The sequence below is a fragment of the Brassica rapa genome, chromosome A01, assembly GCF_000309985.2.
Source record: "Brassica rapa cultivar Chiifu-401-42 chromosome A01, CAAS_Brap_v3.01, whole genome shotgun sequence".
NCBI classification, from domain to species: domain Eukaryota; kingdom Viridiplantae; phylum Streptophyta; class Magnoliopsida; order Brassicales; family Brassicaceae; genus Brassica; species Brassica rapa.
The window spans coordinates 16,729,561-16,738,721 of record NC_024795.2 but is presented as its reverse complement, the minus strand read 5'-3'; the positions used below and the strand labels follow the sequence as shown (position 1 = coordinate 16,738,721).

Below are 9,161 nucleotides of genomic sequence, written 5' to 3'. Positions count from 1 at the left end.
TAGGAACATGATTTAAGGTTTATCGGATTATTAGAATCCGATTTGGAGTTTTAAGGTTTTAGGGTGTAGATGTTTACCTTATCCTCCAAACAGGTTGAACGGACCACCGAGAATCAAGAAGAACTTTGCGAGCTGGTACGTGCCGGATCGGATCGTCGGGTCGCGAAGAGCAGTCGGGATCGTCAGTCGGATCGTCTATCGGATGCGCTATCAGGATCGCCTGGTCGTCGGTACATCAGGATGCGAACATATCGTCTAGTAGGGTACTTATCGGATCGTCGGATCGACTGAGCTTCTATCGGGTCGTCGGATTGACTGGTCGTATCGGATGGCTTTATCGTATGAGAGGGTAACCGCCGAGAGAGAAAGAAAAATTAGGGTTTATGATGATAAAGGTTTCAAAACGAGATAGAAAAGGAAAATAGGGTTTCTGGTCGATTTTAGAATTCATGGATTTAGGGAGCTTCGTGCTGATAACGTGTTGTAAATTAATGGGAGAAGAGATTGTCAATTTCTCATAATTATGGAGCCCTTTATATATATAGCTAGGGAATTACAATAGACCGTCATAGAAAAATAAAAAATATACAAATCCTAAAGTGATTAGGAAAACGAAATCCTAAGCATACAAGGAAAAGAAAACTGTCTAAGTAGAAAGGAATTATGCCTATTTGGTTATGGCATTCACAAATCGGTTCATAACAAAAAATAGTTTTTTTACTAAAATTCTAAAATAATACATAATTAAATATTTTTATATATTTATAATATATATATATGATTTTAAAAATTAAATATAAATATTATAAAACTAATTTTATGTATAAATATTAATATATCAACTATAATTATTTATAAAATTTTAAATTCAATATTTCTACAAAATCCGGATCCGGTTCGAGATATCTAAACTTAAAATAAGTTATATGGATCTAGAATCAACAGATCAAACATTTTACTGTCCGGCTCCTGAGATTTATTTTTGGAGTGGATCTGAACTGTATCTCGAATTTGTTCCGAATGTCGGATAATAAATCCCAACCTTTCTTTTGTCAACTTTATTATACAACAATAATAAAATTGAAGAGTTTTTTTTTTACTTTTTATAAGAAATAAAATAGACGTAAAAACAAGATATCCGGATCTGGATTCGACGGATCCAATAGTTTACTATCTAGATTTGTATCCGCCTGATAATCTATTTTTGGAACAGTTCTGAAGTGTATCTCGAATTGCTACTGAATTCCGGATAATAAGTCCCAACCTTTTTTTGTCAACTTTATATTATACAAAAGGGTGAATTGGTAGAATGTCCATATTGAGAAAAAATATTAAGTGAATAATCATGTAATAAAGTTGAGTTTTCGATGTGACAATTTGACACAAATATGGACCACTTTATCCTTCTCCGCGCGTGAACGATCGACAAATGCATTATATTAAATTTACTATACTATGTTTATTAGACATGTAGTATGGAACAAAATATTTGTGCATTTTCAGTATTATTTTGTCTCTTTCGTTTCGTCGTTTTAGAAAATTTTCCCTAATCACTAGAACCAATTTTACACGTCGTGAGAAAAAAACAGTTACAAAGAGTTTGAGAGTTAGCACTGAGAAACACATGCACGAGGAGCGGTAGAGTTGGGTCCGAAGAAAGAAAAGAAGAGGAAGAAGAGGAACATGAAGAGGCAGATGAAGATGAAGAGAAAGAGGGAAAGGATGAGTTAGTGAAGTTGTTACCAAAATCTTACAATACTAAAAGGAGAATATGAGCTCCTCTTAGACTGTCCACGTCGGCTACTTAATTCCAACCAATTAAAGAGTCACATGTCAGCTTCATGTAACCCTCATAACACCTAGATTAATCGTTGATCAATTATGGGCTTCCTTCGCTTCACATTTAGCCCATTTGCTATTTTTTTTAATTATCCTTTCAAATGGCCCGTGAATAGACCCAAATTATTTGACAAGCAGATCATAACCCACACAGACTCATCCACTTCGTCTTCCTCCTCCTCCTCTGAAAATCCCTTCCGTTATCTCAACCTCCAAAATTCCTCTGAAACGTTCTCACGCTATCTACTGTTTCAATTCTCCGCCTCCACACAATATATATGTCTCCACGCTTTGGCTTTTCACCTTCACAAAAGTCATCAGACCCTACTAGTCGAAGGAACCAATGGCGCTATCAAAATGGTGAAATCTAATGGCAAGAAACCCACAACTCTGATCTTGAACGACTTCACTCTTGGTTTGGGAGAGGCGGAGCTCTGTTTCCGGTTAGTACACTTCTGGGAAGCACGAAACTCATCCAGAGGGGATATGCTTATTAGTGTTGAACTGCTTATGACCAATGAACAGGTATGAAATCAGTGTCCTCTTCCGATTATGTTTTGTCTGAGTTTCCAAATCCAGTGACTAACTTCTTTCATTTACCAAAGGGTGTTGTTGTACCATTTGTTTGATGGTCACAGTCTCTCCATTAGTTTCACACACAATTCCGCTTCAAGACAACCAGGTGGTGATTGACTCAGATAGATTCAGTTTCCATTCATTAAAAGAGTTTGAGGCGCCTAAGAGGTGACTCTACAGTAAGATTTATTTTTTGTCACCTCCTATAATTATTTACTTAAATTTTGTACATTTGCTAAGGCTCTCCTAGAGGACTAATTTCTTCAATGATAGTGGCTGACATAGTTGGCCACATGAAGCTCGTCAATGAGTAGCCTCTCCACCAACGGCCGGTTCTTGACAGAATGGACATAGCAAGTTGGTGAGTCCTGGTGCATCTACAGTCTAAAGAGTAGCAGATGCAGTTTCATAGTAAAATTTGTCCTATGATGTTAACTCAGAGCTTGATTTTAGATCAACATGCACGATTATTATGTTAATGTTTTACTTTAACTGATTTTGTGTCTCATTTTATTGAAGCACCTGAGAGAAGAGATGGGGTTGGGCTATCTGGCTCAGAAGATTATTTCAGTTGACCCCCTATCTCCAGCATCCCGGAATAGTTTTTAGAATGTTCATTAACTCTTCAATCTTAATCTCAAGAAACCAACATGATTAACCGCATACGTCTGAGTACAGACTTTGACACCCGCAGCTTTTAACCACCAAGCAAGCTTTTAGCACTAACTTATTCCTAAACCTGAAACTGCAGAGATTTTCTTTTGCCTTGGACTTCTTTTTGCTGTAATGACTGTCTTAGTTTCTTCAGTTCAACCTCTTTTCTACCACGGATTTTACAGTTTTGAGTATCGTGCGGTAATGAATTAGACTCTCTTCTTCTTTTCCATTGGATTCTCTTTCATTTTTTCGTATGACTCATTGCTGTTCTTAGGTTACAGTGTTCCAATGAGCCCACTTGCTGAACATAGTGTGACAACCCATCCCGCTCACTCGAAATCCGGCTCACAGCGCTGCAGCGCACCGACCCCAACCCCTCCATTATGAGTTCTCTCTAACTCCATAATTAGGTTGTTGGTGAGCCTCAAACCCAGGACCTCACCCTTTAACAGCATTCCCACAGGACAAGCTGTCACCAATTGATCTGCAGGTCAATTGGTGACAACTCATCCTGGAGGAGTGTTGTTAAAGGGTGAGGTCCTGGGTTCGAGACTCACCAACAACGTAATTATGGAGTTAGAGAGAACTCATAATGGAGGGCTTGGGGTCGGTGCGCTGCAGCGCTGTGAACCGGATTCTGAGTGAGCGGGATGGGTTGTCACACATAGATTCATGAAAATCTGGGGAGCCGGGTTTCTTTTTCAGCTCATAAAAATGCATTCATGACATTGTCATCTGTTCTACAGATATTTAGCTATCATTTGCAGCTGTGTAAACCAACCTTTAGCCTTTTGTAGTTCCTGCATTTGATCGTAGTTACGTCAGCGCTGACCTTTTTTTTTGTGCAGGTAGGATGAGAGGCTTCATAGATTGTGTTTTCCATCTACCCAACTTGATGGCATCATCATCTATACTGCTTTTGGGGAGTGACCCTTTCTCCCGAGATAATGAAGAGCAGAATAACCAGTGTATGATATTCTGTCTTTCTTTCCTCATACCCTTTGTTAGTCTACTGAACGATTGATGCAGGACTTTTCAAGGGTCCAAGATCAAATCAATGTAGTATAAAAGATTGTCGAACCCACAGAGAACTAGAGACTTATACACCAAGAATACACAAGCTTTCTTAATCTAAGCAAACAAGAAGATGGATGATTTGTAACAAGCTAAGATCCTACAAATATAAACAAGGTGATCTCAAATCCAATCAAGAAACAAGTACAAGAACTCAATCAAATGCTAAGGATGGATTCATGGGTAAGGATAATTGATATAAGGTGATCAAGGTCCAATCTAAAGGTGGCAACTTTCAATCAATCTATCAACCTTATGCCGCCAAAACTGCGTTTTCCCGCCAAAACCGCAAAACCGTGTTTTCCCGCCAAAATAGCAAAAGCACGTTTTCCCGCCAAAATCGCAAAAATGCGTTTTCCCGCCAAAAACATGTTTTCCTGCTAAAACCGCAATAACGCGTTTTCCCGCCAAAACCGCAATAACGCGTTTTCCCGCCAAAACCGCAAAAATGCGTTTTTCCACCAAAATCGCAAAAACGTGGTTCCCTCCAAAACCGCAAAAACGTGTTTTCTCGCCAAAAACGTGTTTCCCGACAAAACCGCAAAAACTTGTCTTCTCGCCAAAACCGAAAATTTGTATTTTCCCGCCAAAACCGAAAAATCTCGTTTTCCCGCCAGATCCGAAAAATCTTGTTTTCCGCTAAAACCAAAAAATCTTGTTTTCCCGCCCAAACCGCAAAAAAATAAAACTCGTTAATTTTGAAATAATTCTAATGTAAATATATTAAATTAAATAATTAAATGTAATATAGTTAAAATTAATATCAAACATATGATTAAATCAACATAAGGGTATTTTGGTAATTTGTTTGTTAAACTCATTTGAATGGAAATGAAAATAAAGAAACAAACATAAGATCTATTTAGATGATTCATCTAGATGAGCTATGTGGATGGACAAACAAACAATCACAAAAATCTGAATGGATCATTTGAATAGATCATACAAATGAATCATTTGAATGGAAATGACAAATGGTGAAACAAACGGCCCCAAAGACATATGAATGCAATATGGATCCTAAAAGTGCTTAATTCCTAATCTATATGATCAATGTGTACAATATGGATGGTTAAAAGAATGCAAATATGCAAGATATCAACGATGGTTTATGGGTTTGTATTTTACAATATGTTGACGTTATTGGATGCGTTTGGATTTATTACCTCTTAACCTCTTCTTCTGCTAGATGACCATATCCTCTGTGTGTCGCTCACTGTTTTTCTTCTAATGTAAGAAAAGGCAATTCATGTGCTCTACTTTAATTGGGTTTGAATTGCTTCACAAGAATTCACAGCTTTTTAGAATTTTAATGTTGCTGATACTTTGGGCAATTGCCTCGACTATCCATGATGTTGAATTATTTCCTCACCAGAGGTTTCTCTTATTGGTTCTTTTTATATTTTCTTCAACTAATAGCTTCTTTTTTTTTTAATTGAAAAGCAGGTGTGCTGTTGGGAATTGCTACAGTTTGTGTTAAGATCACGAAGCTGCTCTTAAGATGTTTCAGATAGCTATCCAACTGAATTAAAGATTCACCTATGCACATACCCTTTGTGGTCATGCGTACAATTTTTTCGGTTTGTCCGCTTTGTTCATACTCTTATTAAATTAAACAATCAAAAACAAGGCTGCCCTTTTCATGTATTTCTATGTTCATGTGAACCGTTTTGTAGAGGCCAGTGTATCCATCTTCTATGCCGGTAAAAAGACTGGGACAAGCTGGAAGCTGAAGTGAAGACCAAGTTCCTCTTTTAGCTCCACAGAGGCGCTCAAGTGGATACGCAGGAATGGTGACAGAGAGATAACATTGGTAGCAGAGAGAAGCTCCAGAGAAAGCAGAGACAGAGCCATTGGCTGGCCGAGTTATCTTGAGAGGAAAAGAAGAAAGGCTCAAAGATACGAGTTAATTATCAACAAAATATAGAGAAGCAGAGCTGAATACTGGGGAGATTCTCTTGCGTCTTGCAAGGATAACATAAGGAAATTGAATAGGACCTGACTGTGGCTATGTGCTTAGTTTTGGTTTACTGATTTTAATCGCTTATGATCCTAAGTTGTGGAACTAGAAGCTACTCACGACTATACTCTATAGAATTGCAGCGGTGGTGCCATTATAATCTACATGAACATGCATGTAACAAAAATGAAGTGGCTCAAATAAGAGAGTCAAAGCAAGAACCGTGGATTGAAAGAGAGAGTGATGGAATTTATGAGGAAACAAAGTAACACGTCACATCACTCAAATGATTGTTTTGACCCAAGAAACTGATGTGTTGTGAATATTTAGTTAATGAAGGTCAATTATTTATAAGTTCCAAAAGAAGATCAATTATCACTTTATTTACAATCATATAATCATGTTTTAAGTATTTTTTGGAACTCATACCCTAACCCTAAATGGAAGAAGTTAAAAGCGTATAAAACAATCTCTTTTAGTTGGAATTCAATGATTTTAAAGCAAAAACAAAGTTTAAATCAATTGAAAACTTATACAGTTATTTTGTATAAAAGCATAAATAACCTAAACAAAAGAGTAAATAAATTATAACTAAAGTTTAATTAACTTTTATTCATCATTCCATGTATAATTCCATTTACAATTATAAAAAATTGTGAGTTCTTCTTTTGACATCGATTTTATTTATATAAAACATAAAACTACAACAGAAGTTTATAAAATAATAAAGATACAACCAGTTGTGTTAGAAAAAACATTAATAAAAAATTTGTTTACCAATTTAGATTTAAAAAATCGTTCTGATATATATATATATATGTATATATCATGTATATTCAAAAATAAATATAGAAAGTCTAAATTTAATTAAAATCTAAATATAACATATATATTCAAATATATTTATCTTTGAACTATTTTCTTACTCCCTAGATGATGAACGTTAAGAGTTACATGTAAATGTTTAGAGCATCTTCAGCTCCATCTTTTTACTCTAAAATAGAGTTTGAAATAAAAAATATTTCAATCCTACTTTATTTTATACTCTATTATAGAGTAAAAATAAAATCATTACATTTTTTGTTCATTTTTTCACTTTAAAATAAAGCGGGATTGTAGGAAACTCAACTCCACTCCATTTTGAAGTAATGTAGGGTATTAATTCATTTTTCATTTTTCTTCATGATCAAACTAGGTTCCTCTTATATTTTAGACATGTATTCTCGAAATTTGAAATTGTAATGTTTGCTTACTTCCGAGGCTCAGATCCCTTAACCTCTTATTAAAGGAGAAGCTGTCAAATGTGTTACCAATACCTAATATTAAAAACACACCAGGTTTATTTTTCTTTTTGATCAAACACCATGTTTACCCTTTGGCTCAGATCCCTTAACCTCTTATTAAAGGAGAAGCTGTCAAATGTGTTACCAATACCTAATATTAAAAACACACCAGGTTTACCCTTATTGAGTTATTGTCCAGTTCATGTACTCTAATAGTAACTGAAGGTATTGCTGTATATATATGGTCATTCTTTCAAAGGTGATAGAGATTGTGTCACAAAACTACGAACGAATCTTTCACGATACACTCTTATAAATTTATGAATATGATTTGAGTAAGAAAAAAATTATTCACGTGGGATGAAAACGGTCAAGAATTAATGAAAACAAAACAAAATTTATGGGGAAAGTTAATTGTGTATATACAAAAAAAAGTTACAAGAGAATGAAGAACTAAGGCGGACACAAATAACAAAAACCAAGCAAAAACACATACAAACCAAAATTAATTATACCTCATAATTCGAAAAAAAAACAATCACACGATTATATATAAATCATTTCAGAATCATTCAATCACAAAACTTAATGAAAACAAAAAACAAAAACAAAAAATAATGCGCAATACACGTATTGGAAATTGCCATAAAATCCTAGCACTGGCATCAGATAATACATGCGTAAAAGATATTAGAAATATTAAAATGGATATACACTATCCTTTCTGTTTTTTTTTTTTTTTTGTCACAAACACTATCCTTTCTGTTTATTTAAAATAATTAATAGATAAACACAATTTGAATATATTTCATATAAAATAATAAAAAAATGGGGAAATTACATGTTTACCACTTTTCATTTTTACCACCACTAAGAAGACATTTTCAAAAATACCTTCTTCATTAAGTGGCAAAAGACTCTATGCCCTTGTTATTTATATATATAATAAATCATTATTTAAATAAAAAATAAAAAATAAAAATTTAAAAAATTACAAAATAAAAAATAAAATAAAATAAAAATAAAATAAAATAAAAAATAAATAAAAAGTAAATTTTTTTTTATGTTTTCGAATTATACTTTTCAAATTCGAACTTTTTTATAAATTTTTTTTGAATTTATTTTTTTCTAATTTTTTTTTATCTTTTTTTTCAAATATCATTTTGAAAAACAAAAATTATGTCTGAAACTATTTTTAAAAAATTTTAAGTATTTATTTATATATTTATTAGAATCATAAATTTCACATTTCAAAAGCACTACCCTACCCCTCAACTCTAAACCCTAAGTCTAGATTAGTTAACCCTAAGCGTATAATTGTATTTTACCTTTCATTAAAAGTGAAGATAAAAGTGGTTAGTGCAAACATGAAAAGTGGTACTATGAATGTGCTATTTGTGGCAATTTCCCTTAAAATTAACATATTACAACTAATTAACCTAACATTCAATATGTAAGATATATCTTTTGCTATTCTTCTTTGTTAACCAAATAAAAAAATTTATATCATAACAAATCAATATAAAATTACTGTCACATTTTAAAACAAAATTGGTATGATACTTTATTAAATAAATGTTTAAAGAAAAAATGAAACATGAAACAATAGAAAATAAATCAAAAGAAAATGGAACAACAAACAAACATTATATATTAACTAACTAGGTGGACCGTCCGCACATTAACATTAATATTAATAACATGGAGAGGAAAAGAACAAAAATAAACGGAGAAGAAGAATCCCCCATAAAATTATCAGTAATGGTGTTCTC

General features: G+C 33.7%; 1 long non-coding RNA gene across 1 annotated transcript; it reads left to right on the top strand.

The window, feature by feature from the left end:
- Positions 1 to 4,895: 4,895 nt before the first annotated feature.
- Positions 4,896 to 7,894, top strand: LOC117133413. Its single transcript, XR_004457199.1, has 2 exons — positions 4,896 to 7,472; positions 7,562 to 7,894. It is a non-coding gene; the product is annotated as an uncharacterized LOC117133413 (long non-coding RNA).
- Positions 7,895 to 9,161: the final 1,267 nt, after the last annotated feature.